This window comes from Pogoniulus pusillus, chromosome 10, assembly GCF_015220805.1.
Source record: "Pogoniulus pusillus isolate bPogPus1 chromosome 10, bPogPus1.pri, whole genome shotgun sequence".
In the NCBI taxonomy this organism is placed as follows: domain Eukaryota; kingdom Metazoa; phylum Chordata; class Aves; order Piciformes; family Lybiidae; genus Pogoniulus; species Pogoniulus pusillus.
In genome coordinates this window covers 2,796,796-2,824,240 of record NC_087273.1, presented here as the reverse complement: position 1 = coordinate 2,824,240, position 27,445 = coordinate 2,796,796, and the positions used below count along the sequence as shown (strand labels likewise).

Genomic DNA, 27,445 nt, shown 5'->3' with positions numbered 1-27,445 from the left:
CTGGTCCACGGTGGGGACCTTTTGAGACAGCAGCTGAGCAGCTCTGCTATCTGTGCATCTCAGGAGCTTTGCAGGCCAGTGGGATAAGGTGAGTGTAGCCTGCCCTTCCAGCAGTAGAGCTGCTTGGGATTGCTTGTCACATCTTATTCAGCAATGTAGTTTCTCCCACACACCCTTCCCTTTATGGCTGTAGCATGTGAGCCATAAGCACTGTGGTTTCCAGTACACCTTTCTCATTATGGTTTAGTGTTTAAGCTGTGCTCAAGTATCGAAACTGTACCCAGCAGAGGGTACCTGCATGTGAGAGCATTCCCTGGTCCCGAGAGAACTCACTGGAACAACCACTTACTAGGAGAAATATCTAATGCTTTCACAAGAAGTTTTAGAGGAGAAGTTGGTGACTGGGAACATGAGAGACCAAGTATTTGGGCACCTACAAAGCTGCTTTTAGTGACATACAGGCTAAGTGCCTAATGTGGAAGGGTGGAAAGCAAAGTGAAGTGCTGCCTCCTCATTGGAAACTCTTCCCTAGTTCTACCATGCACCTACACCTTGACTGTGCAAAACCTGGCTCAGAAAATGACTGTGTGCTCAGCCTCCCACTGCAAGCTAACTGTCCAGAAGGACAGCTGGATGACAGTGAAGAGGTGTGATGATATGGCTGCTACCTCTTGGCATGTCCAAGCTCTGCAACGCATTGGCAGCATTACAAAGGTGTTATACAGCCTAGTATTAACCTAACCAGGTCTGGTATCAACAGAAACAAAGTCCTAACAGCATTAAAAATGGCAAAAGCTGTGCAACTTGCCCACAATCCTGAGTTTTCACAGCTTCAGCAGACCTGACAAATGAGCTAGTCAGATACCAGCTCAATAATGGCTGCATGTGCTCAGGCTGTGCTTTTGACTACACTCTGCACACAACCACCTACATTTGCTATTTCAGTGTTAGCACAGATAAGGTTCATCACTCTGCAATTAAAGCACAGCTTTTATACATATATGAACCAGAAAGAAAGAGGCTACACAATTTGTCAGGATAATTTCATTCACAAAGCAAAAAGCTAATACTCTTCAAGTTATTTTCAGGGTAGTTCTACAGCAATATGCTCATTACCAAACAGAGCAAAATACACTGCTCTAATTTTAAGGTATTAAGAAATGACTGCCTGGCATACACAAGCATATAATTTGCAGAATTAAAACCTCCCCTTTAAATGTTAGCAAGCAGTATTCAACAACCTGAAGTCTCCTTTAATATTCTACCTTCTTCTGCCATATCTTTTAAGCAACGCAAAGCCTCCGACCTAAGCTGTGTGATGAGGGAAAATGTACTTCCTGGCAGTCTGATTGTTCCAGACAGGCTGTAACCTGCTAGTTCATTGCAACAACCTTTACAAACTGTCAGCTCACTGAAAGGTACTCTAATCATCATCTTCTGAAAATGCCCTACCCACTGTGGTTAATCCATCAAGCACAGATACCAACTTCAAGCTGACAGTATAATGCCGCTAATTCCCGTTCACGCTGGAAAATGTTGCCTTACGTCATTGGACGAGTCCTGCAGAACAGACAAGTGCTTCTCACAGACTATGAGCTTGGACAAGTGTGAGTAGCTAACCAACAGTAATTTCCTTTTTCAGTTTCCAAGTGCATTGTTAGTAATACCAATGACAGTAGCACCCAAACATTCACTTCATTCGCACCCTACATCCAGTTTGTTACGGACGAGCTCAACTGAACCATGAAAATTCATCTTTCTGCAGGTGAAAGAACCTCCTGTTACCATTCCTACCTGAAGAAGTTAACTAATTCTTATCTGAAGTGCATATAATTAAGTTTTTCACAAGTTATATTTTGGTGCAAGGCTCCAGTTCTGTGTCGCCTTCTGTTTAGATTTGCACCCTGATGTTTTGATTTCAGACTGTAACTAAGTTATCTGTGGTCAAAGGTTTCTGACTTCTCAGCTGGGTCATTTTGTCTAATATGCTCCATAGCCTCTACTTACTGCTCTTGGTCGTGTTCTGACATCACCACAGGTAGACCAGCACTATCATTGTCCAGAGTAACATGCACAGAAGGAAGACAGGAGTAAGGAGCCCACAGAAATCAATTCTAAGGAAGGTACTTTAAATAGATGGGGATTTTACCCCTTTTCCTCTCTATGTCTAATTCCTTTCTTTCCAAAGGGAGGGAGAGAGGAAGGCATCTTATTATTGTATTGGTTCCATTAGCTGTATTTTGAGTCCCTAGGAAGCTTAAAGTAGAACCAATACACCCATCTCCATCAGTCTGTTTAAAGGTCACTTTTACTGAACATTCTTAACAGTAGTTGACAGAGAAGGTGGGAGGAGGGGGAGGGGGAACCTTCCTCAGTCAAGCACAAAGAAGAAGAAAACCAGAAAAGAATCACAGTGTAAATGTTAACACAGACTGAGAGGACAAAGAAAAACCTGCAAGTCAGCATGGCTTTTTAGGAAAAGGCTCAGCAGAAAAACCCCAAGCACCTGTTCTCTTTGACCTCCACCATATGGAGTCAGGGAAAGACTCATTCACAAGGCTGTTTTCCCCCCACTAATTAGGAAAATAACGACAGATTTTACCCTCACTCAGTTAACTCTCAACTTTCTTCTGATTTTGTTCAAACTGTATAGCTTTTATTTAAAAAAAAAAGCTGCCAGGTAAAAGAAAACAAGCAGGGAACATTTTGAAATCTTGGATGCCTTACATGAAAATGATACTTCAGATGACTGTGACAGAAGAAGAGCACTCAGAAGATTAACACTTTCGAAGCATAAACCACACGAGAGTTGTTGCACCCACACAAAGGCCCACAGAGCACAGGGTGCATCTATGATCATAGAATCAAGCAGGTTGGAAGAGACCTCCAAGCTCAGCCAGTCCAACCTAGCACCAGGCCCTAGCCAGTCAACCAGACCATGGCACTAAGTGCCCCAGCCAGGCTTTGCTTCAACACCTCCATGGACAGTGACTCCAGCACCTCCCTGGGCAGCCCATTCCAATGCCAATCACTCTCTCTGACAACAACTTCCTCCTTGCTTGCAACTTAGCTCAATTTAGATTATTTGCCCAAGTGCAAAGGCTCCTTTGGCCACAGAGATTCACCAATCAGAATGGCATTTGCAATCCTGGCCATGTGGGGTGAGCCCAGGGCTTGCTCACCCTTATTTGGGCAAGACACTCATAAATACCTAAACACCTGTGGGTACCTGTTTAGCAAACCACTTATTTGGGCAAGACACTCATAAGTACCTAAACACCTGTGGGTACCTGTTTATCACTTTGGGAGGAGACACAATGCCTCAAGCCTTTGTTTTTCTCCTGTCCTTGCTTCCCCCATCAGCAGAAGGATGGGGCAAGCCAGAACATCTAATAGGCTCTTAGCCTTCCATGACAGAAAGAACAATCCCTGGGTGTCAGAGTTTTAGTGTTGATCTCAAACATTTCTAATGTGCAATGGAAAGTTTTAAAGAGCTATTTCAGTCACAGTATCTCATCAACAAGCAACAGGCAACACTATTTCCCTCACAGAAATTAAAATAATCAGTAAACCCACTTCAAGAAGCTGTTTCCAGCCTATGCACGGCTTAGAATTGTGTGCAGACAGGAGGAATTCTGTCCACAAACTGCACCTGAAGTATCCACCTGCAAATAGATGCGTGTGCAGTGCTAACACAGCCTCACACAACTGACCTTTGGGGGGGTTTAATGGGATCCCTCCTTTGCCATGCTGCCAAAGCCTTCCAGACAAGACTTTCACAGCATTCCACATGCAAAGCAGAGACACTTCACAGTGAAGTGAAGCATTCTCAGCATAAAGTTAGTTATTTCTCATGCTTCCACTTACTGCTCTCCATCTAGAGCAAAATGGGGAAATGTTTGCCCAAAAATAACTTTTACAAACAGTTCCCCTCATTTAACAACCCCATCACTGCTTTGGCATTTCATCACCCTTAAAAGCCACTTACTGCTTCATATTCCACCTCACTAACTGCTGTGCCTTAAACGCTGAATGAAGTATTAGATATTCCCCAGGATATTGATCAAAATGACATAGCATAAAGGGCAACCCACAGTCTGGGGTGCAATAAAAGAGCAGCACATTAAAGAATTAGTACAACATTTACACTCAGTTGCATAGAAACCCTGGGAAAGTACTTTACAGCATTGATTTCAGTACCCAATATGTCCATCACATCACTACTAAAGTAAATGTCAAAGCAGCTAACAGTGACTTTTCAAAGTGCTACAGAAGATGTACGTTGATCATACTGAGATGCTGTAATCACATTTGGTTGTAATCACATCTGATGAGGGCTGAGGAGAGCTCACCAGCTGAGTATCTAAAAGGGAATATACACAATTAACAATCCCATTTTGATTTGTCTTGTCCATCCCAGCCACAATTCAGGACGTTATGAGTTTGCAAACAGCCCAATAAAATAATGTGGCAGGCACAACACATTATTGTAAACGTAAACACTGCTGCTTACTCATTTTCAGTTCTCTTGCTCAAACGACACTAAATCCCCACCAAGCATGGCCCAGAAGCGAGAGCTCTCCTGTCTGCATTCTCAGGGGACCAAAGCAACATAATCTCCAACTGTAGCCTGATAAATCTTTCCTGGAACTCTACTCAGAGTGAGGAATTTTGAAATGCTCAATATAAGATATGGGTATTTGGTCCCTTGATGGGAACCCTTACAGAACTTTGCTCAATTCTTGCCCTTGGGGAATTCTGCACCCACCAGCTCTTTGCCCACTAAGCAAATTAGCTCTGGAGGCCTCTTTCCATAGAAACCTCCACAGCCCACAACATCTTGTTCCAAGGCCACCTGCATCATAGAACCAACCAGGTTAGAAGAGACTTCCAAGTTCATCCAGCCCAACCTAGAACCCAGCCCTGGCCAAGCAACCAGACCATGGCACTAAGTGCCTCATCCATGCTTCGCTTCAACACCTCCAGGCACAGAGACTCCACCACCTCCCTGGGCAGCCCATTCCAATGCCAATCACTCTCTCTGACAACAACTTCCTCCTAACCACACCAGTCTGAGAACTTAAGGAAAAAAGACCCTCAAGCTGGTACATGTGAAACGATGTCTAAAATGGGACAAAAAAGAGAGCATTTTACCTGCTTACTTATTTGCTCTTCACAATCTGAATTCATCACTACTAAATATGTACCTTAAGTGAAGAATCCCATGATGAAGAACTAAATGACACAGATGATTACTTAAATATCTGCCTCTAAGTGTCATTTCCAGAGACAATGAAGGGCTTTGTTCCATTTCACTAAAAATATCAATAAGGCAAAGAGGAGAAACCAAATTTAAGACTTGAGGTATTTTCAGCTTGTAGCCATAATTACTCTGTTCTAAGGGTCCAATAGAGCTGCAGTGATTTCTGAGAGAGAAAAAAAATACATGAAAAGAATAAAATTAGGCTCATTCCACCTAATCTCCCTCACTATTGCCAGGGATAGGAACAATCAGTCCTTGCTAATTCTTTAGCACAGAGCATCTCTTGAGATAAGTTTCTCACACAAGCAAGAAGTCCTCCAGCAAAAGAGAATCAGCTTTCAAGAACATCTTATCCAGTGCAATATATGAAAGATGAGAACCACAGCTTATGTTTAAGCTCTTTTGCTGCTTCTCAACTGACACACACTGAGCACTTTCTTAAACACAGCTAGAGTTTAATCCAGACAAGTGGCTGGGAATATTAAGCAGCAATATCTTATCCCTAAGTTTCCAGACACAACACTAAATCTAACCTTTCCAGGCCAACTCTTCTATGCTCTTTTACCACTAAGAACCAGGAAAACCACTGCAACCATACATGCTTTGTAGACAACATACATATCTGAGAGGTCTCTTCCAACCTGATTGATTCTATGATCTTAAATGTCTATTCCTTATTTTCTTTTCCAAGAAAAGAAGTGTACAAAAAAATGTACACTTGTTTTTTCTTTTGGGAGAGGACAAAATTACTTCAGGCTCAAAGTTCATGTGGTTTGTCAGAGTCAAAGCACAGCAGAAGAGATGAAGTACAGCTACAGAAGACAAGAACCTTTCCCACTAAGGCATTTCTCACTTTCCAGGACTAAAAAAAATCCTAAGTAAATAAACTCTGCAGTGCTAATACAGTGCAACAGACTTCCTTCTTTTGGTTGGGCTCTCACAACCAATAACTGCCTTCCATACATAACACTTAAAACCTTAACTTAGTACTTCCTGGCTCTGCCTTAATAATAAGAGATTTGCCATTGGAATGGGCTGCCCAGGGAGGTGGTGGAATCACTGTCCTTGGAGATGTTCAAGAAAGCCTGGATGGGACACTGAGTGCCATGGTCTGGTTGATTGGCCAGGGCTGGGTGCTAGGTTGGACTGGCTGAGCTTGGAGCTCTCTTCCAACCTGCTTGATTCTACAATTCTGTGATTCTATAAATTACCCCAAACAAATTAACCCCAAAATACTATGTTTCTTCTGCCAATTTGAAGCTTCTTGAATCTGTTTTTGGTGACAGGCTGCAGAGGTGGGCACAAGCCAACCTCATGAGGTTCAACAAGACCAAGGGCAAGGTCCTGCATCCGGGCCGGGGCAATGCCAAGCACAAATGCAGGCTGGGCAGGGAGTGGCTGGAGAGCAGCCCTGAGGAGAAGGACTTGGGGGTGCTGCTGGAGGAGAAGCTCAACAGGAGCCAGCAGTGTGCACTTGCAGCCCACAAAGCCAAGCAGAGCCTGGGCTGCAGCAGCAGAAGTGTGGCCAGCAGGGCCAGGGAGGTGATTCTCCCCCTCTGCTCTGCTCAGACCCCACCTGGAGTACTGCATCCAGCTCTGGAGCCCCTAGGACAAGAGGGATGTGGAGATGCTGGAGTGTGTCCAGAGCAGGGCCAGGAGGATGCTCAGAGGGCTGCAGCAGCTCTGCTGTGAGCACAGACTGAAAGAGTTGGGGCTGTGCAGGCTGCAGAAGAGGAGGCTTCCAGGTGACCTTCTTGTGGCCTTCCAGTAGGACCTGAAGAGGGCCTACAACAAAGCTGGGGAGGGACTTTTTAGGCTGTCAGGGAGTGACAAGACTGGGGGGAATGGAGCAAAGCTGGAGGTGGGGACATTCAGTCTGGATGTGAGGAGAAAGTTCTTCAGCATGAGAATGATGAGAGGCTGGAATGGGTTGCCCAGAGAGGTAGTTGAGGCCCCATCCCTGGAGGTGTTTCAGGCCAGGCTGGCTGAGGCTGTGGGCAGCCTGCTCTAGGGTAGGATGTCCCTGGGCATGGCAGGGGGGTTGGAACTGGCTGATCCCCGTGGTCCCTTCCAACCCTGAGTGATGCTATGTATTACCTAGAATTACACTCTACACATTATCTTTGTTCTAGTTAACTATTATTCAGGCATTCATTTGCTTTTGTGTTGGTGTTAAAGAGAAAGTCTAAAACAAAATGTTTAATTGTTTGGGGTCTTATTTTGTTGATGAGTTTTTCTCTCTTTCTCAATTAAATTCTATCACAATGCAGCACCCTGCAAAGAGTTTCACACAGTTTACTTCTCTTCAGACACTACCATCCATCATGTCTTTAGACATTAAAATGGTTGAACTCTATCACAGACAATGGCAAAGGGCTAAGCTGTGCCCAGAATGCCAATGATGTTGACAGCCTCATTGCACAAGAGGATTCTCCACCCATCCATTCTCACACTGACTGATTATGTCTCCCACTTTAGCTAAAGGTTTCCAGAAAAGCCTAACAGATTTTACACAAGCACTTCTACCATGACAGATCACTAACATGAAGCAGTGTTAATGCAGCCCCATAGCAGGTTATGAAGATATAAAAGCTAGATCCAAGGTCTGGCTGCCTTGCTCAATTTAATTTCCTATTTGCATTTTCATCCTCCAAAGAGCATACTGTATTAGAGAGGGAGTAGACTGAAATTATACCATAATTATCACTAAAGTAGTTTTCCCAGCAAGCACACCATAGTAGACAGAAACATGGAAGGGGACTTGTTGTTTTCTTTTCCCTTCACACTGAGAGCTGGAGAGTAACAGAAAGGGGTTCATAAAGCACAAGAAGTCTCTCAGGCATTTATGGCTCTCTTTTCCCAAGTAATTAGTGATAGAAAATGGCCTCGAGTTACACCAAGGGCAGATTAGATTGGATATTATGAAAAATATCTTCACTGAAAGAGTGGTCAAGCATTGAACAGGCTGCTCAAGGAGATGGTGGAGTCACTATGCTAAATCCCACACTATGTGACATGATATTTAATTCAGGCTCCCTTTATTAAGCACAGATGGATGCAGGCTGGGGACAGAGTGGCTGAGAGCAGCCAGGCAGAAAGGGACCTGGAGGTGCTGGTAGAGGGTAGCTGAAGATGAGGCAGCAGTGCCCAGGTGGGCAGCAGAGCCAATGGCATCCTGGGCTGGCTCAGGAGCAGTGTGGGCAGCAGGACAAGGGAGGTTCTTCTGCCCCTGTGCTCAGCACTGCTCAGGCCACCCCTTGAGTGCTGTGTCCAGTTCTGGGCTGCTCAATTGCAGAGAGATGTTGCAGTGCTGGAAGGTGTCCACAGGAGGGCGCCAAAGCTGGTGAGGGGCCTGGAGCAGAGCCCTGTGAGGAGAGGCTGAGGGAGCTGGGGGTGTGCAGCCTGCAGCAGAGGAGGCTCAGGGCAGAGCTCATTGCTGTCTGCATCTGTCTGAAGGGAGGTTGTAGCCAGGTGGGGTTGGGCTCTGCTGCCAGGCAAGCAGCAACAGAAGAAGGGGACAGAGTCTGAAGTTGTGTCAGGGGAGGTCTAGGCTGGCTGTTAGGAGGAAGTTGTTGTCAGAGAGAGTGATTGGCATTGGAATGGGCTGCCCAGGGAGGTGGTGGAGTCTTCGTCCCTAGAGGTATCACAGTATCACCAAGGTTGGAAGAGACCTCACAGATCATCAAGTCCAACCCTTTACCACAGAGCTCAAGGCCAGACCATGGCACCAAGTGCCACGTCCAACCTTGCCTTGAACTGCCCCAGGGACGGCGACTCCACCACCTCCCCAGGCAGCCCATTCCAGTAGCCAATGACTCTCTCAATGAAGAACTTTCTCCTCACCTCGAGCCTAGCCTGGCTGAGGCACTTAGTGCCATGATCTGGTTGATTGGCCAGAGCTGGGTGCTAGGTTGGAATGGATGAGCTTGGGAGGTCTCTTCCAATCTGGTTGATTCTATGATAAGTAATCACTTGTTCCACTGGGCCTTGATGTGAACTGTTTAACACAATATAAACCTTACCATCTCATCATTTTTGAAGGCATCAAACTTATTTGTGAAGTTGAGAAGAAAAACTGAAAGTAGATATTCTGCAATGTGATTGCTGTTAGAAGCTCATAATGAAAACACACTTGCACCCACCTTTTACATTGGATGTGAAAACATCCTATGCAAGTAAAAGCAAAGGCTGGAAGCAGCCTCTGAGCTGCTTGTTTTAAACTGACCAATAATGCAGGTCACAGACTCCTTGAAAATAGCAGAAGAATCTCTCCTGACAGGCAACCAAAACATAAATTACAAGTGTAACTGCAGAAGCCACAGCAGCTTCACAGAGCAGTGCTGAAGCATGCAACAAAACCTAGAGGAAGACCCTGCCTCCACAAGTACAGACTGCAGAGCCACTCTGCCAAACCCCACCAGCCATGAAATGCACAGCCCTTGCTCTGCACAGAGCACTCCCAAGCAGCAGTGGTGCTGCAGCACTCAGAGATGAGCTGATAGAAGCTCATGGATAAGCCCAAGGGAAAAACAGCCACATACACAGGCACGTTTTGGACATGTAATCATAGAATGGAAGGGACCTTTAGGTTAAAAGGGATCTTTAAAGGTCATCTAGTCCAGCTTACTTGCAGTCAGCAGGGACATCTTAAAATCTTAGATGAGGTGGCTCAAAGCCCCATCTAACCTGATCTGGAACGTTCCCAGAGACAGGGCATCTACCACATCTATGGGCAGCCTGGGCCAGTGTTTCAACACCCTCACTGTCAAGATTTTCTTCCTTATATCAGCTTAAATCTGAATGCAGCAGGAGATGTCATAGATAACAATAGCACATACAATTGCTAGCAGCACACCAGTTTAAACAACATATCCATTTAAGCTTCCTGTATTTCCAGTACAGAGACAGAACTCGGCACCACAACTGAAGGCAGGCAGTCACACCCAGGCAACTGCAGGCAGCTGTGCTGAGCTCCTTCCAGCTGCTCCTTTGGCTCTTCACCTATGTCATCACTGATAAACCCTCCCGAGAGCAATGCCAAGCACTGTTTAAACGTTGAGAGGTCACTCAGTAACTCTTTGGGTACACCACAATTTCAGCCTTAGTTGAAGCCACGCTGCCCTACATAAGGCACACACTTTAATGTAATTCATAGAATCATAGAATCAACCAGGTTGGAAGAGACCTCCAAGCTCACCCAGTCTAACCCAGCACCCAGCCCTAGCCAAGCAACTAGACAATGGCACAAGGTGCCCCATGCAGTCTTGAACACCTCCAGGGACAGTGACTCCACCACCTCCCTGGGCAGCCCATTCCAATGCCAATCACTCTCTCTGACAACAACCTCCTCCTAACATCCAGCCTAGACCTCCCCTGCCACAACTTGAGACTGTGTCCCCTTCTTCTGGTGCTGCTTGCCTGGCAGAAGGCAACCAGCAACAGAAGAAGAGGCACAGGCCCAAGTTTGCTCCATGTCTCAATTGCTCTCAGTCACTTAATGCACAGATATATTGCAATGTTTTCCTTCTGCCAGGTGAAACAAAATGCCTGCTTTACAGAGTAATTGCACTGTGAAATAATTTTTCTTCAGTACATAAACTGGAACAAAGTGCTCAAAACACAAAGGTTTAAGTTACTGAAATGATCATCTCTGCAGCAACTGAAATGGCTTTGCTTGTTTGCCAAGGCCATAAAAAGACAGAGTAATACTGGGAAATTATTACACTTAGCAGTACAAGAAGGTGTCAAGGAAAAAAAAAATGAGAGGAACTTGTGTGTTGTGATCTTCTGTAGGTTCTATATACAAATAAAATCTGTCAGGAATAAACACACCTGAATCAAGGGTGCATGATAAAACTTGCTGCTGTTAAGCAATTATCAGAGACCAACTATGCCAAAAATGTGAGGAGTAAAAAGTCCCATTTGGTATTTCCAGTCTGTGCTAAACATGATATGACTTGGCAAGTAAAATGAAGTTCTGTCTTATTGAGATCACTGCTTCTGCATCACTGGGTACAAATTCCTTTAGGCTCCCTCCATTCTAGGTGTTAATTTTGACCCAGTTTTGGCCTCATTAAACACAAATCTCCAAACACTCTGTTTCATAGGAGGGGGGAAATATTCTCACATGTGAGATAAACACACACAGCTCACTCTGGTTTTCAGATCAGTTAGAACTTAACCACACAATGTTTGAATACAGTGTGCTGACAAACATTCACACCTTCCAGGGTAAGTTTCTTGTTCCCATTATTGCTGCTTTATGTTGGGCAAATAGGTAGCAGCAGGAAGAAAAGGCTTTAAAAGCCAATGCCCACCCTGTAGGAGACATTTCCTTTGCACAGAAATTCAGTAAGGACCAAAATATCATAAAATCAACCAGGTTGGAAGAGACCTCCAAGCTCATCCATTCCAACCTAGCACCCAGCCCTGGCCAGTCAACCAGACCATGGCACTAAGTGCCCCAGCCAGGGTTGGCAACTCCACCACCTCCCTGGGCAGCCCGTTGCAATTCCAATCACTCTCTCTGACAACAGCTTCCTCCTAACATCCAGCCTAGACCTCCCCTGCCACAACTTCAGACTCTGTCCTCTTATTCTGCTGCTGCTTGCCTGGCAGAAGAGCCCAACCCCACCTGGCTACAGCCTCCCTTCAGGTAGTTGCAGACAGCAATGAGCTCTGCCCTGAGCCTCCTCTGCTGCAGGCTGCACACTCCCAGCTCCCTCAGCCTCTCCTCACAGGGCTGTGCTCCAGGGCCCCCCCCAGCTTTGTTGCCCTTCTCTGGACACCTTCCAGTACCTCAACATCTCTCTTGAATTGAGGAGCCCAGAACTGGACACATCACTCAAGGTGTGGCCTGAGCAGTGCTGAGTCCAGGGGCAGAAGAACCTCCCTTGTTACATGCCACCACCCAACTAAGTCCTGCCCTTGAAAGTAGTTGAAATTACTTCACTGGGCAACCAAAAGTTAAGCAGACAGCAAAAGGGAAATCCAGCATCAGACATAAACCCTTGACCAACACCTTGTACTCCTGGCTGTAGCAACCACTCCCTCTGCTCCACCACAGCTGCCAGCAGTTTCTCTCTACACAATGCAGCCAGCTGCTTCAGTGACATTTGAGGCCCTGCAAAAAAAAAAAAAGCCCTTTGCTTCTAAATCCTGATGGCTGTGAGATGCTGTTGTAAATCCAGAGAACATCTGCCTGACTGCTAGCTGAAGAGATAGACACTTTCATTCTGGTGCACGGTAATGCGAGCCTGCAATCTGCTTTTGGCTTCACCTGTTTTCCTTCAGGAAATAATCACCCAATTAACATCACAAATTGCCAAAGCATTTGCATAAAACTACAATGAACTTTAGCAGATCACTCGTGGCAGTGCTGACAATCGTATGGCTCCACTGGGCTGCAGTTTCATGATTTTGCTTGAGATAAAAACGAGAAGTATGATCAGAAATAAAGACCACAGGGCAATCTTAGCAGCAGGAGTCAAGCCCAGAGAGCACATTCAAATGCCACCCACAGCTGTGAAGCACTTCATTGATTCTGCCGTTCCAACTCTGCTCTGGTGAGAGTACCTGGAGTACTGTGTCCAGTTTTGGGGCCCCACACATAAGAGAGACATGGTCCTACTAGAAAGGGTCCAGAGGATGCCACCAAGATGATCAGAGGGCTGGAGGACCTCTCCCATGCAGAGGTGCGAGGAGAGCAGGGGCTGTACAGCCTGGACAAGAGAAGGTTCGAGGACATCTTACAGCTACACTTCAGTATCTAAAGGAAACCTGCAGAAAGGACTGTTTAGAAGAGCTTGAAGCAATAGGATGAGAGGCAATGGTTTTCATCTGGAGCAGAGTAGAGAAGGCTTCAAGTGGACCTTATAATTGCCTTCCAGTATCCAAAGGGGGCCTACAGGAAGGCTGGGAATGGACTGTTGACAAGGTCTTGTCAAGACAAGACAAGGAGTAATGGGTTTAAACTGGCAGAAGGGAGATTCAAACTGGATGTTAGGAAAGGGTTCTTGAACAGGAAAGCAACTGAGATATGCATTTTAAGTACTGTTCCAGAGGGAGAAGTCCCTGCCTATGGTTGGAACTAGATGACCCTTGAGGTTCCTTCCAGCCTAAACCATTCTGTGATTCCATAATTTAGGTTGGACATAAGCAGAAAGTTTTTTACAATGAGAGAGGTAAAACACTGGAGCAGGTTGCCCAGTGATGTGAAGTCCCATCCCTGGAGACATGCAATTGTGGCCCTGGGCAGCCTGATCCCATTGGAGAGGTCCCTGCTGACTGCAGGGGGTAGGACAAGACAACCTGTGCTGGTCTGAAGCTAATTAGAATACTTTAATAAGAAAAAACAGATGATAGGCTGTGAAAAGGAAACAATGGTGATGGCTACTTCACTCATAGGCTTGCTGAGATGTATAGAACCAAGGACACAAACATAGATAAGACAGTTTCTATCTGTCAGAGGTCAGTGTCTGTGTTTACACCCTGGGCTTCTGCTGCTCTGCCTGAATCTGTGTAACCCAACTAATCCTTCTGCTTCTAACCCCCCTTGCTGATCCTCCCAACTCAGCACATAAGGCAGAGTCAAGGATAAGGTAGAGGAGTGGGAAGAAGGTGGAAGGGTGATTGGGAGCCCCTCCTGGGCACTCTGATTTCTGGGAGGGCTGCTGTGTGTTTCTGTATTAATTTTAACTTGCATATTTCTGCCTAGAGCTGTAGATATTTGTAATATATTGTAAATCTCTGCTGGTATATTGTGCTGAGCTGGGAATATAAAGCTTCATTCCTTAACTTCCAGCTGAGTCTAGTCTGGGTGTGGGGGCAGGTAACTCCCAAACCATCACACGACTCTTGCAGGTGGCTTCCAACCCAATGCAATCTGTCAATCTGTGATTTTTACAGTAGTTAAAAGATTATTTCCCATGTACTATTTGGAATGACAACTCTCCAGATGCTCCAAGGCAAAGACTGCTTTAGGCCTTATCATATAGTATCAAACAGGTTGGAAGAGACCTCCAAGCTCATCCAGTCCAACCTAGCCAATCCACCAGAGCTCCTCCAGGCTGCACACCCCCAGCTCCCTCAGCCTCTCCTCACAGGGTTGTGCCCCAAGCCCTCCACCAGCTTTGTTGCTGTTCTCTGGACATATTCCAGTATCTCAACATCTCTCTTGAAGAGCCCAGAACTGGACATAGTACTCACTCAATACTGGTCAGGCCACAGGGAAAGTTTCACCACACTGTTCCTGAGCCAGCCCAGGATGCCATTGGCTCTGCTTCCCACCTGGGCACACTGCTGCCTCATGTTCAGCTACTCTCTACCAGCACCCCCAGCTCCCTTTGTGCCTGGCTGCTCTCAGCTACTCTGTCTCCAGCCTGGAGCACTGCTTCCTGTTTAGAAATTAATCACAATACAGAAACCAAAATCGTTTGTCATAGGGAAAACAAAACACCACATCAAACAACAAGAACAAACAAACAAGCACACTCATATTTTGCTTCACTTTGTCTTTAGATGGCAGAACAAAACCTGTATCTTCCAATGAAAACCTGCACAGCACTGTAGATGGTGTGATCAGGAGAGAGCATTCAAATCCAAGCTCAGTCCCAGAAAAGGCTCTGGTAACTCTACCCTCATTTCAGCTTCGAGATTGCCTTCTGGATCTGTGCCCACACAACTGAAGATGTTCAAACTGAAGGGGCAGCTTAACAGAGTGAAATTGCATCAAGCTGAAGCCAGAGTCCTTATCCAAACCGAGATAAGGATTCAGGTTATCCTGTTACTTCAAGAGGAGAGCTATTGACATGATGAACAATCTTTTCTAGAGTCTAAGAAGATGTTAAGTAGATGCTTTGAGTGAACTACTTGAGCAACCAAGCTCTACTTCCCTAGATAACCTGTTAGCAATGCTGCTAATTTGCACAATCCCCAAAGGAAAATGTGTACAGCTAAGGACACTTCTAGCTGTGAATGAGCACAAACACAGCAGTTCTCTTCACTGGCATACAGCAAGTGGGGAAACTGAACAAAGAAAACCTGCTTTTCTTTCCTAGACTTGATCTCAGCCTTGCAAATGATTGAAACTGATGTCTGTGAGAACTTCAGCCAAAAAAATATCCTGAGCCTAATAAAAAGAGAGAAAATCCTTTCCCAGTTTCAGCATGACCTCAGCCAACATGAAGCATATGGAAGCTGATAGCAATGCTACTAACACACCACTGCTGAAAATGGGCCTGGAAAAAAACCCAAGGAACTCTGACCTACTTTTTGGAAATAAATATCAAATGTTTCCCAGTGTCCCAGCTTAACAACTCACTAAGATACTTTTGTGCTCAGTACAGTATCAACTGAGAAGCTTCTCTAAAGTATATCCTATAATCCTAGGCAAACCATGCAAAGCCAGCCAATCTGGCTTCTGTCTTCCAGGAAACAGAAAGGTTTCTCTAACAAGCATGACATTCTCAACAAAAAAAGCACTGACATGGTCAAATTCTGCAGTCCAGAAAGTTAATCCTAAAACTAACTGGCTGTGAAAAACATCCAGAGAAGACTTTAGAGTTCAGTGTCTGAAGGTACAAGAGCCTTTCATGAAGGTTTAGCTAACTTGGGGCACTGTTTTGTGTTGCAGTACTCCACCTTCCAAGAGAGCAATTTGATTGCTTAGGCCACACATCAAGTGCTGTGTCCAGTTCTGGGCTCCTCAATTCAAGAGAGATGTTGAGGTACTGGAAGGTGTCCAGAGAAGGACAACAAGGCTGGTGAGAGGCCTGGAGCACAGCCCTGTGAGGAGAGGCTGAGGGAGCTGGGGGTGTGCAGCCTGCAGCAGAGGAGGCTCAGGGCAGAGCTCAATGCTGCCTGCAGCTACCTGAAGGAGGCTGTAGCCAGGTGGAGTTGGTCTCTTCTGCCAGGCAAGCAGCAACAGAAGAAGGGGACACAGTCTGAAGTTGTGCCAGGAGAGGTCTAGGCTGGATGTTAGGAGGAAGTTGTTGTCAGAGAGAGTGATTGGCATTGGAATGGGCTGCCCAGGGAGGTGGTGGAGTTGCTGTGCCTGGAGGTGTTGAAGCCAAGCCTGGCTGGGGCACTTAGTGCCATGGTCTGGTTGATTGGCCAGGGCTGGGTGCTAGGTTGGACTGGATGAGCTTGGAGCTCTCTTCCAACCTGCTTGATTCTGATTCTATATATGTATTTTTTTTTCCTATTGTAGCTGATAAAAAGCAGTCCAGACTAAAACAATGTACCAAGTTTTAACTGTACCAAGAAGCAATGGGTAAATATGTCTACCTGTCTAAAAGGTAGTTAGCCTTGTGTCTTACCAACAACAGAGCCAGCTGTTGCATAATAATCTCTTACCTCTCATGCTCTTTTGCCTTGCACTGCTTGCTTCAACAGATCAAATGCTATTTGCATTTGCTTGGGCATCTACTATAGCTTTCCCATCTGCAAAAACTGGTATGATGCACTATTCATTCATCATTGTAAACTACTTCCAGAGTCTCCCTTCAGAGGCAAACTCCATGAAAAATACCCAGCAAGCCAAAAAACAAATCTCACTTTTGGGTTTGGAAGGGTTGTACAAGAACTGTTCAACTATTTGTTTTGGTGATACCTAACCCAGCCTCCTCCTTTCAGAGGAGACCATGTCAAAGAAGAGTACAGTCATGAATATAATGCCAAGAATTTTGAGAACATGGCTAATCTTTAGGCTGACCTAGAATTCAGAGAAGCTGGAATGATCTGGGACTATATTCAACTGCAGTAACAGATTAACACATGAAATAGGAAAGATTTAATCCAACTAACAGCTACAAAATCCATCCTAAAAGCATATCAAAGTCATGCACTCCTTATGCAAGCTACTATTATTATATTTACCAATTAATTCACATTCAACTTGAATAGGAATGCAACTGAGACATGCATTGTAAGTACTGTTCCAGTGGGAGGTGTTCCTGCCTATGGCAGGGGATCACAGACTCACAGGATATTAGGGGTTGGAAGGGACCCAAGGAGATCATAGAGTCCAATCCCCCTGCCAGAGCAGGACCACACAATCTAGCACAGGTCACAGAGGAACACATCCAGACAGGCCTTGAAAGGCTCCAAAGAAGGAGACTCCACAACCTCTCTGGGGAGCCTGTGCCAGTGCTCTGTGACCCTTACAATAACGAAGTTCCCCCTTGTGTTGAGCTGGAACCTCCTGTGCTGCAGCTTACAACCATTGATCCTTGTCCTATCCCAGGGAGCAGTGAGCAGAGCCTGTCCCACTCTTTCTGACCCCCAGCACTCAGATCTTCACAAACATTTATTAAATCCCTCCTCAGTCTTCTCTTCTCCAGACTAAGCAGCCCCAGGTCCCTCAGCCTCTCCTCATCAGCCATGCCCTCCAGTCCCCTCATCCTCCTCGTAGCCCTTCACTGGACCCTCTCCAGCAGATCCCTGTCCCTCTGAAACTGGGGAGCCCAAAACTGAACACAGTGTTCAAGATGAGGTCTCACCAGGGCAGAGCAGACGAGAGTAGAACCTCCCTTGATCTGCTGGATACTCTCCTCTTAATACACCCCAGGATCCCATTGGCCTTCTCGACCTCAAGGGCACATTGCTGTGCCTTGTTTTCCACCAGCACCCCCAGGTCCCTCTCCACAGGGCTGCTCTCCAGCAGATCACCTCCAGCCTGTACTGGTGCAGTTTATTATTCCTTCCCAGGTGCAGGACTCTGCACTTGTCCTTGTTGAACCTCATTTGGTCTCTCTGTGCCCAGCTCTGTCTGTCCAGGCTGGAAGGCCACACAGCCTTCAGCTGGATCAGCCAAGCCTCCCAGTTTGGTGTCATCAGCAAACTTGCTGAATAGACACTGTGCCCTCATCAATGCCATTGACAAAGATGTTGAACAGGACTGGACCCAGCACTGGGGATTGGAACTAGATGATCTTTGAGGTCCCTTCCAACCTAACCCATTCTATGATTCTGCTGCTCTAGGGCTTTCTTCCTGAATCTGACCATGGGTGCACACATGAAGTAGGTGTAGTGAGAAACTCTCTTGCTGCTCATCTTAAAAAGATAGGAAGAAATACAACAAAAGCAAAAGCCAAGCTGGTGTGTGAGGAGGGTTTTAAATGGTCATTTTGTACACCACCAGCCAAAGAAGTTCAGAACACTGAGGAGTGAAAAGCTGACCTAATTCTGCCCTTAGCTTGCGGTGCCACTGTGGCTACAAAGCCTCCTACGCAGTTCAACAAGATCAACCTTACCTCTGCACTCTGCTCCAGCAATCCATCTTTATCCCCTGTTGTGAACACACTGCAGGGAGATGACACCTTCCCTGGCTCTGCAACCAAAAGACATTTGACAACTTCAAGCCCATCACCATTGCATCTGGGAATTTTGGATGACAAAACCTATTGCTAAGAGAAGCAACTTCAAGCTCAAATGCAGGAGACAGAAGAGGCCCTACAGAGCTCTCGTTTCGCAGTGGGACCCTGCCTGCTATTGCTTCCCCTGGGCTGAAGCAGAGAGATTACTCCCTTGTATGGAGGGCAAAAACCCAGGAAATCCAACTCCATCCAAGTGGCTGTGTTAGTGCTAAAGCTACTTAATAAAGCATTGCCTGCATTCTCTCCTGAATGCCCAGTGCAAGGTCACACAGATTTGCTAAGAAGAGCACTACTGTTTGTATGTGAAGCTGCAGCTCTAGAAAGTTAATATTCTGTTACTGTCATTTGCTGAAACGAGCTGGAAAAGAGATCCCATCAAACACTCTATGAACAATACATTATGTGCCCACATACAGATGGCCTTGTGAGCCCCCTTCCAACCTCTAATATCCCATGGTTCTGCAACATTGGCCCCCAAAACACCACTGCCCTTAACACAAGGAAACAACTGAAGTGTTCCCAGAATTAACAATGCTGTCTCTCACCTCCTCATTCTCCCTGTACTTTTCTCTGTTGCCAAGACCTGATTTGTAAATTTCTCTCTAACTGCAGGTTAGAATCTCACCTATTCAGATCAGCTAACCTTGGGATGCAAAGCTAATAACAAGACTTGCAGAGTTGTCAGCTGAAATGAAGCCATTTTGGTAGACCTTAGAGAATGATTTGTTTCACTCATAAGAGCTAATACAGAATACTTGTGGGAGCACTACTGCCAAAAACAAAAGAAGGGAGAGAATGAAAAGTCAGTGGAAATTAAAGGGATAAGATCACAGAATAGCTTAGGTTGGAAGGGACTTCAAAGCTCATCCAGTTCCAACCCCCTGCCATAGGCAGGGACACCTCCCACTAGAACAGGTCACTCAAGGCCTTATCCAACCTGGCCTTGAACTCCTTCAGAGAGGTTGTGGAGCACAGAATCACTGAATGTGATCAGAGATCCACAACCTCCCTGGGCAACCTGTGCCAGTGTCTCACCACCCTCACTGCAAAGAACCCTTTCCTAACATCTACTTTGAATCTCCCCTCCGCCAGTTTAAACTCATTACCCCTTCTCCTGGCATGACACGACCTTGTCAATAGTCCCTCCACAGCCTTCCTGTAGCCCCCTTCAGATACTGGAAGGCCACTGTAGATGCATTAACCAGAAATAAAATGAAATCCACTTTGAATGCATGTAGAAAAACACACCTGTGGGAAAAGAGCACAAAACCATCATAGAATCAACCAAATCGGAAGAGACCTCCAAAATCATCCAGTCCAACCTAGCACCCAGCCCTGGCCAATCAACCAGACCATGGCACTAAGTGCCCCAGCCAAGCTTAGCTTCAACACCTCCAGGCACAGCAACTCCACCACCTCCCTGGGCAGCCCATTCCAATGCCAATCACTCTCTCTGACAACAACTTCCCCCTATCATCCAGCCTAGACCTCCCCAGCACAGCTTCAGGCTGTGTCCCCTTGTTCTGTTGCTGCTTGCCTGGCAGCAGAGCCCAACCCCACCTGGCTACAGCCTCCCTTCAGGTAGTTGTAGACAGCAATGAGCTCTGCCCTGAGCCTCCTCTGCTGCAGGCTGCACACCCCCAGCTGCCTCAGCCTCTCCTCACAGGGCTCTGCTCCAGGCCCCTCACCAGCTTCCTTGCCCTTCTCTGGATGTTTTCCAGTACTTCAAAATCTCTCTTGAATTGAGGAGCCCAGAACTGGACATAGCACTCAAGGTGTGGCCTAAGCAGTGCTGAGTCCAGGGGCAGAAGAACCTCCCTTGTCCTGCTGGCCACACAGGTACAGGTAAGGTTATGCTTTAAAATTATGAGTGGTGACAGAAATTCAGATACAAGCATTAAATGCTGTGTGCTGGTCTGAAACTCGAGTGATTTGTGTGCTAGGTAAATGGGACATTTAGCACTCTCTGAGGCTGCAACAAAAGTACAAGCTTCCTTTCACACTCCTTAAAACTGTTCCCTTCCCTGGAGAAATCATTTTCAACCATTCATAAAAAGTTCACTTTTGTTCATTTTACTGCTCTCTTCCTACTGAACAGGATCTTTTCACTTTATCTTGTTCATCTCCTGGTCCAAAAGGTTCATTCCTTCAAGGGATACACATTTCTCCCTTAAAACTTCATCAGCCCACCAGAGGTGAGGTGAGAATTACACAGAAAATCATGATGAGCCTCAAGAAGACAACAATAAAGGAGGAGTAAATAGAATGAAGTGTAGATGATTACTGAGCAGTTCACAAGAGTATAATCAGAGATAAAAGCCAAGTCCAAAACTATTTGAAAGAAAAGTTGCAATCTTTCTGAAGTATTTGAACTCCAGGATCAAATATTCACCTGAACCTGGTCTTGTCATCATATTCAACTGTTTTACTTCAAATCACCCAGAGTGCTGTGTCCAGTTCTGGGCTCCTCAATTCAAGAGAGATGTTGAGGTGCTGGAAGGTGTCCAGAGAAGGGCAGCAAGGCTGATGAGGGGCCTGGAGCAGAGCCCTGTGAGGAGAGGCTGAGGGAGCTGGGGGTGTGCAGCCTGCAGCAGAGGAGGCTCAGGGCAGAGCTCATTGCTGTCTGCAGCTCCCTGAAGGGAGGCTGTAGCCAGGTGGGGTTGGGCTCTGCTGCCAGGCAAGCAGCAACAGACCAAGGGGACAGAGTGTGAAGTTGTGCCAGGGGAGGTCTAGGCTGGATGTTAGGAGGAAGTTCCTCACGGAGAGAGTGATTGGCATTGGAATGGGCTGCCCAGGGAGGTGGCGGAGCCTCCGTGCCTGGAGGTGTTGAAGCCAAGCCTGGCTGGGGCACTGAGTGCCATGGTCTAGTTGACTGGACAAGGCTGGGTGCTAGGTTGGACTGGATGAGATTGGAGATCTCTTCCAACCTGGCTGATTCTATTATAGAAACCATACAGAAGTCATCTGAAAATTATATCTAAAATACCCTTGAGCTATTTAACTAATTATTTCCATCCTTTTTCCTGCAGTCCTTTAAGTTACATTAAGAAGATAGTCTCTGCTGTTCAGATGGATTTTAAAGATCCTCTTTTTCATCTTAAAAAACCTTAATGTGACAAGTAGTCAAAAATGAGTTACCTGAGATTACAGGAGCCTCTACTTTCACCATGGTATCCTTCAAGAAAAGACTGGACTAGGGTGAATGGAGGAAAGCTGGAGGTGGAGAGATTCAGACTGAATGTGAGGAGAAAGTTCTTCAGCATGAGAGCAGTGAGAGGCTGGAATGGGTTGCCCAGGGAGGTGGTTGAGGCCCCATCCCTGGAGGTGTTTAAGGCCAGGCTGGATGAGGCTGAGGCAGGGTGTCCCTTGGCATGGCAGGGGGGTTGGAAGTGGATGATCCTTGTGGTCCCTTCCAACCCTGACTGATTCTATGATCTTGTTGCTTGGATAGGACTGAGTGATAGTTCAGACTGGATGATCATAGAATCAATCCAGCCCTATCCATTCAGCTAGACCATGGCACTAAGTGCCTCACCCAGGCTTTTTTTGAACACCTGGTTGATTCTATGATTACATATTTATTGCCACACCAAGGAAATTTCCTTCTCTATTTTCAAGCCAGAAGAGAAAAATCAGTCTTAAGTTCTGGGTGGGTAGGCTTTTAGGCTTCCCCTTCTCTCCTTCAGAAAAGGAAACCATCAGAGGCACTGAAATGTGCTCCCAACACACACACACAAAATCCACTGAACAGTACTTTGAAGTGCTAAAACACCTTGGCACTGCTGTAAAAGAATCTGAAGACCAAGAAACCAAAAGGGAAAGAACAAATTGACTGGAAGACTCAACTTTTATAATTCCCATTTCAAAAAAGTAAGATTTCTCTGTGCAAAGTAGCAGCTGATGAAGAGAACTGCTGCAGCAGGAGGTACAGTTCACTGTATGGTTCCAAAAAGCTTCAGACTGCTGGTGCCATGCCACTGCTGCTGCACTGTAATGCAAGAGCCAGCCTTGCAACGACAACAAAAAAATCACTTAAGAGCAGAAAACCTTTGAAAACTACAAACACTAAAGAGGTGTGACTGCAGATAAGTGACTTGCCATAGGATGGCATCATCCTGCCCCCTGCCCCAGGTTTGGATTGTACTAGATTGAAAGGATAACCATTAAAAGCTTCAAAGGCTCTTTGAGAAATGAGCCTTAAAAGAAGAAAGTTCAGAATGGTTATTTCAGGTCTTCCTTCCAGATGTCTCCAACTTTGGAAAATCTGCATGCCTGCTCCTCTACTTAAAGCACTGGCTGGACTCCCATTCAGCTCTGCTGCAGCTAAAAATGGGACATTAAACTTCCATTTCTTTTCATTTCTTTCATCAAGGGACAAGGAAAATGTACATCAGAACCAGAAATTCAGTTTCAGTGCTTCCACAATGACTTATTCCAAAACATGGCTTTAGACTGCATTTGCTGGAGAATCACAGAATCAAGCAGGTTGGAAGAGACCTCCAAGCTCCTCCAGCCCAACCTAGCACCCAGCCCTGGCCAAGCAACCAGACCATGGCACTAAGTGCCCCAGCCAGGCTTGGCTTCAACACCTCCAGGGATGGCGACTCCACCACCTCCCTGGGCAGCCCATTCCAATGCCAATCACTCTCTCTGCCAACAACTTCCTCCTAACATCCAGCCTAGACCTCTCCTGACACAACTTCAGACTCTGTCCCCTTGTTTTCTGTTGCTGCTTGCCTGGCAGAAGAGACCAACCCCACCTGGCTACAGCCTCCCTGCAGGTAGCTGTAGACAGCAATGAGCTCTGCCCTGAGCCTCCTCTTCTCCAGGCTCCCTTGGCCTCTCCTCACAGGGCTGTGCTCCAGGCCCCTCACCAGCTTTGCTGCCCTTCTCTGGACACCTTCCAGCACCTCAGCATCTCTCTTGAGTTGAGGAGCACAGAACTGGACACAGCACTCAAGGGGTGGCCTGAGCAGTGCTGAGTCCAAGGGCACAAGAACCTCCCTTGTCCTGCTGCCCACACTGCTCCTGATCCAGCCCAGGATGCCATTGGCTCTGCTGCCCACCTGGGCACTGCTGCCTCATCTTCAGCTACTATGTACCAGCATCTCCAGGTCCCTCTCTGCCTGGCTGATCTCCAGCCACTCTGTGTTTCCCCCACCATGGTATGCAAACATCAGCTGGTCAGGTATTTCTCTTGCAGTTCTTTAGTGCCTTAATAATGACTTGTCTGAAGCTAGCATTTGCACACCCAATAGAAGCACTCTTACAAGAGAGGCAGCTACCCTGTTGTAAGATTTGTTCTAGAAGGAAGTTAGAATGACAAGATGATCTTATAACACCATTAGCTTTCCTACACTTTACCATACACAGAGCAATTTCCTTCTTTTCTCTAACTTCACCTGATATCAAAGCAGAGATATTAATAGAGTATCTTCTTGCCAACAGAGATTAGTCCTAGACTTACACAGAAGTCACCAAGCACTGAAAACTAAACCAGTAAACTGTAAAACTTTGTACATCATCTATCAAAATAAACCATTCCACCTAAGTAAATTGCTTGCAATACATATCCATTACAACAGACTTACTGTCACCCCATGCAGCAAGACCCAGCATGTTGGCTGTATCTTTCCAGAGATGCAGTGCTGAGGAAACCAAGCTGAATCTATAAAACAGAATAACATCAGCACTGACCAGCTCACAGAGTGGTTTAGGTTAGAAGGGACCTCAAAGCTCATCCAGTTCCAAACCCCACCACTGGCAGGGACACCTCCCACTACAGCAAGTTGTTCAAGGTCTCATCCAACCTGGCCTCGAACACCTCCAGAGAGGGAGCAGCCACAGCCTCCCTGGGCAACCTGTGCCAGTGTCTCACCACCCTCACTGCAACGAACTCTTTCCTAACATCTAATTTCAGTCTCCCCTCTGCCAGGTTAAACCCATTCCCCCTCATCCTATCATTACAAGACCTTGTCAGTAGTCCCTCCCCAGCCTTCCTGTAGGTCCCCTTGTGGCCTTTCTCTGGATGCCTTCCAGCACATCCACATCCCTCTTGTGATAGGGACTCCAGGACTGGATGCAGTACTCCAGGTGGGGCCTCACCAGTGCGGAGAAGAGGGGGAGGATCACTACCCACTACCTGCTGGTCACACCCATTAAATACAGAGCATCTTCATTTTCATCACATAGTCTATATATATGTATATAGAGAGAGTCACTTCAAACACAGAAACAGGAAAAGAATTGTCTTAGAAGAATCAGGAGTGAGTAAAAGGAGGAAATAAGCCAGTGGGAGGGGGAAAAAAACACCTGACTTGAGACTTGACATAAGATTTCTGTCTCTATCTCAGCTAAATCTGTCTAGAAGAGAATTTGCTCTTGTTTTACAGGAGGTTTCTGTGTTCTTTCAAAAGCTCTGCATTTTAAATCATCTTTCTGGACAGGAACCAAGCAGCAATTCCTCCAGAGGTTTGAAGAGTGGTTCTGATAAGATTTACATAATTTAGCCCCCCTTTGGCTACAACTTCAAATCTAAATAGAACACTTCAGAAATGTGACAATACAGCACAATACAAGTTGGCACCATAATAAAGATAACTACTTCCACTCATTGAACAGAAGAATTTTAGGCAGTCAACAAGCTTCAGAGAAAGCTTTTTTGTCTTGCAGAGATTGATGGTGGGTGGCTGTTTGAAAGCAACTTCGACCAAGTCACTGCCATCAGGCTTCAAGAGCAGATTTCCAGTAATGTACAATTTTCCAGATGAGGGTAGTTTAGTGGAAGCCTTAAAAGGCAGCTGAAATCCTTGTGCCTCATTAAAAACCATAGCTGTGGGCAGCGATTTGTCTCAGCTAGACCAGGCTGCTAAAGGATGTTAGGAAGAAGTCCTTCCCAGAGAGAGTGATTGGCATTGGAATGGGCTGCCCAGAGAAGTGATGGAGTTGCCATCCCTGTAAGTGTTGAAGCAAAGCCTGGCTGGGGCACTTAGTGCCATGGTCTGGTTGATGTCTAGGGCTGGGTGCTAGGTTGGACTGGATGAGCTTGGAGGTCTCTTCCAACCTAGCTGAATTCTATGATTCTATGAAGGTCTCATCCAACCTGGCCTTGAACATATCCAGAGAGGGGGCATCCACAACCTCCCTGGGCAACCTGTGCCAGTGTCTCACCACCCTCACTGCAAAGAACCCTTTCCTAACGTCTAGTTTGAATCCCCCCTCTGCCAGTTTAAACCCATTACCTCTCATCCTGCCATTACAAGACCTTATCAGCAGTCCCTCCCCAGCCTTCCTGGAAGTCCCCCTTCAGATCCTGGAAGGCCACTCCAAGGTCCTCTCAAAGCCTTCTCCTCTCCAGTCTGCAAAGCCCCAGCTCTCTTAGCCTGTCCTCACAGCAGGGCTGCTCCAGCTCTCTTAGCATCTTCATAGCCCTCCTCTGGACTCACTCCAAGAGTTCATGGTGCTCATTTGCACTCAGCAACATCACTCAGTTTCTGCCTCTGTGGAAGTTGAGGGCAGACAAACAGACCAGCAGAGTTACTGCCAAATGAACAGGTTATTGAGCAGCATCACCTCTTTTGAACCAGCGAGGTCCTCAAGTACCATTTCCCACTGAACTTGAGGTCACATAGAAAACAAAGCCATTTCTCTCGCTGCCTCTGCCACCGCTTCTCATGATTTAATCTCACACTGGATTAGCTTATGTGAAGGCTGACCTTAAGAACTGACTGGTGACAGAGGCAAGTGGAAGAGGATGTGGTCTAAATCAGAGGCCACAATTTCTCCCCAAGCTTCTGCTTCTCATTAGCTCACCACCTCTGAAGAGTCAAAGAAAATGATTTTTGTTCTGCCTATACTGTTAGCAGGGCATGGATTCAAAACCACATCTGCTATGTCCCCTAATTCAGCTTGGCACATCGATGTGGCAGCACAGTGGAGCTCTTCCTCTGCCACCACATTCTGTTCCAGAGTTCACCCAGAATCTACATTTCAGCATACTTCTGAATCCCAGCAGACTGATGCCAGGTGATTTGCTCCAAAGGGAGCAGGCAGGCTCACAGAGAGGCTAAATCAACAGTGGCTTCTGACAACAGAAACCTTGCTGAGAGTTTTTAAGAGTCACTTGACTGACGGTGTTGGGCTTCAGCATGAGAGCCCCAGGGGAAAAGGACTTGGAAAAGCAGTTGCAGCATAGTTAAAAACCTGAAAGGCATTCATCCAGTAATATCCTCAAACCCACTCGTGATACAAAACAGCTGCCAGCAATTTGGCATTATGCCAAGATGAAATTAGTTACATTTCTTATCTCACATGGAATATTTATACTCCTACCGTGCTTGATGAATGAGAACTCTCAAAAGCAGTGCCTGCCTGTCTGCCTGTCTTTAAAGAACTTCTTTCCAGTCATTTGTTTTGTAACTTTGATCCGGGGAACACCACAATCATAACATAAATGCAGCTCTACTGACTGCAACAACATTCCTTCATAACAGCCTCAGTGATCTGGCATGGTTTGGTGGAGAGAATTCGGGGTTTCTTTTAATAATATTAAAGCTGACATCATTAAGTACTTTGGTTTGCTTCCTTCTGCAGAGCAAACCCAATTGCAGACAATGCCAAGCTAGGAGCAAGTGTGGATCTGTTGGAGAGTAGGACAATCCTGCAGAGGGACCTGGCCAGGCTGGATGGAGGGGCAGAGGCCAATGGGATGAGACTGAACAAGGCTAAGTGCAAGGTTCTGCACTTTGGTCACAACAACCCCAAGCAACACTACAGGCTGGGGCCAGAGTGGCTGAGAACAGCCAGG

At 46.3% G+C, this 27,445-nt stretch overlaps 1 protein-coding gene across 8 annotated transcripts in view; it reads right to left on the bottom strand.

Annotated features, from left to right (window-relative positions):
* Positions 1 to 27,445, bottom strand: part of INPP4B (inositol polyphosphate-4-phosphatase type II B) — a 311,591-nt gene that overhangs the window by 208,236 nt on the left and 75,910 nt on the right. For 4 of the 8 annotated variants that reach the window (XM_064149505.1, XM_064149506.1, XM_064149504.1 and 1 more), the window contains exon 3: positions 18,517 to 18,593. The exons of the other annotated variants lie outside the window; for them this stretch is intronic. The gene's annotated coding sequence lies outside the window, so the exon portion shown is untranslated. The remainder of the gene's footprint in view (positions 1 to 18,516; positions 18,594 to 27,445) is intronic. 8 annotated transcript variants of the gene reach the window in all.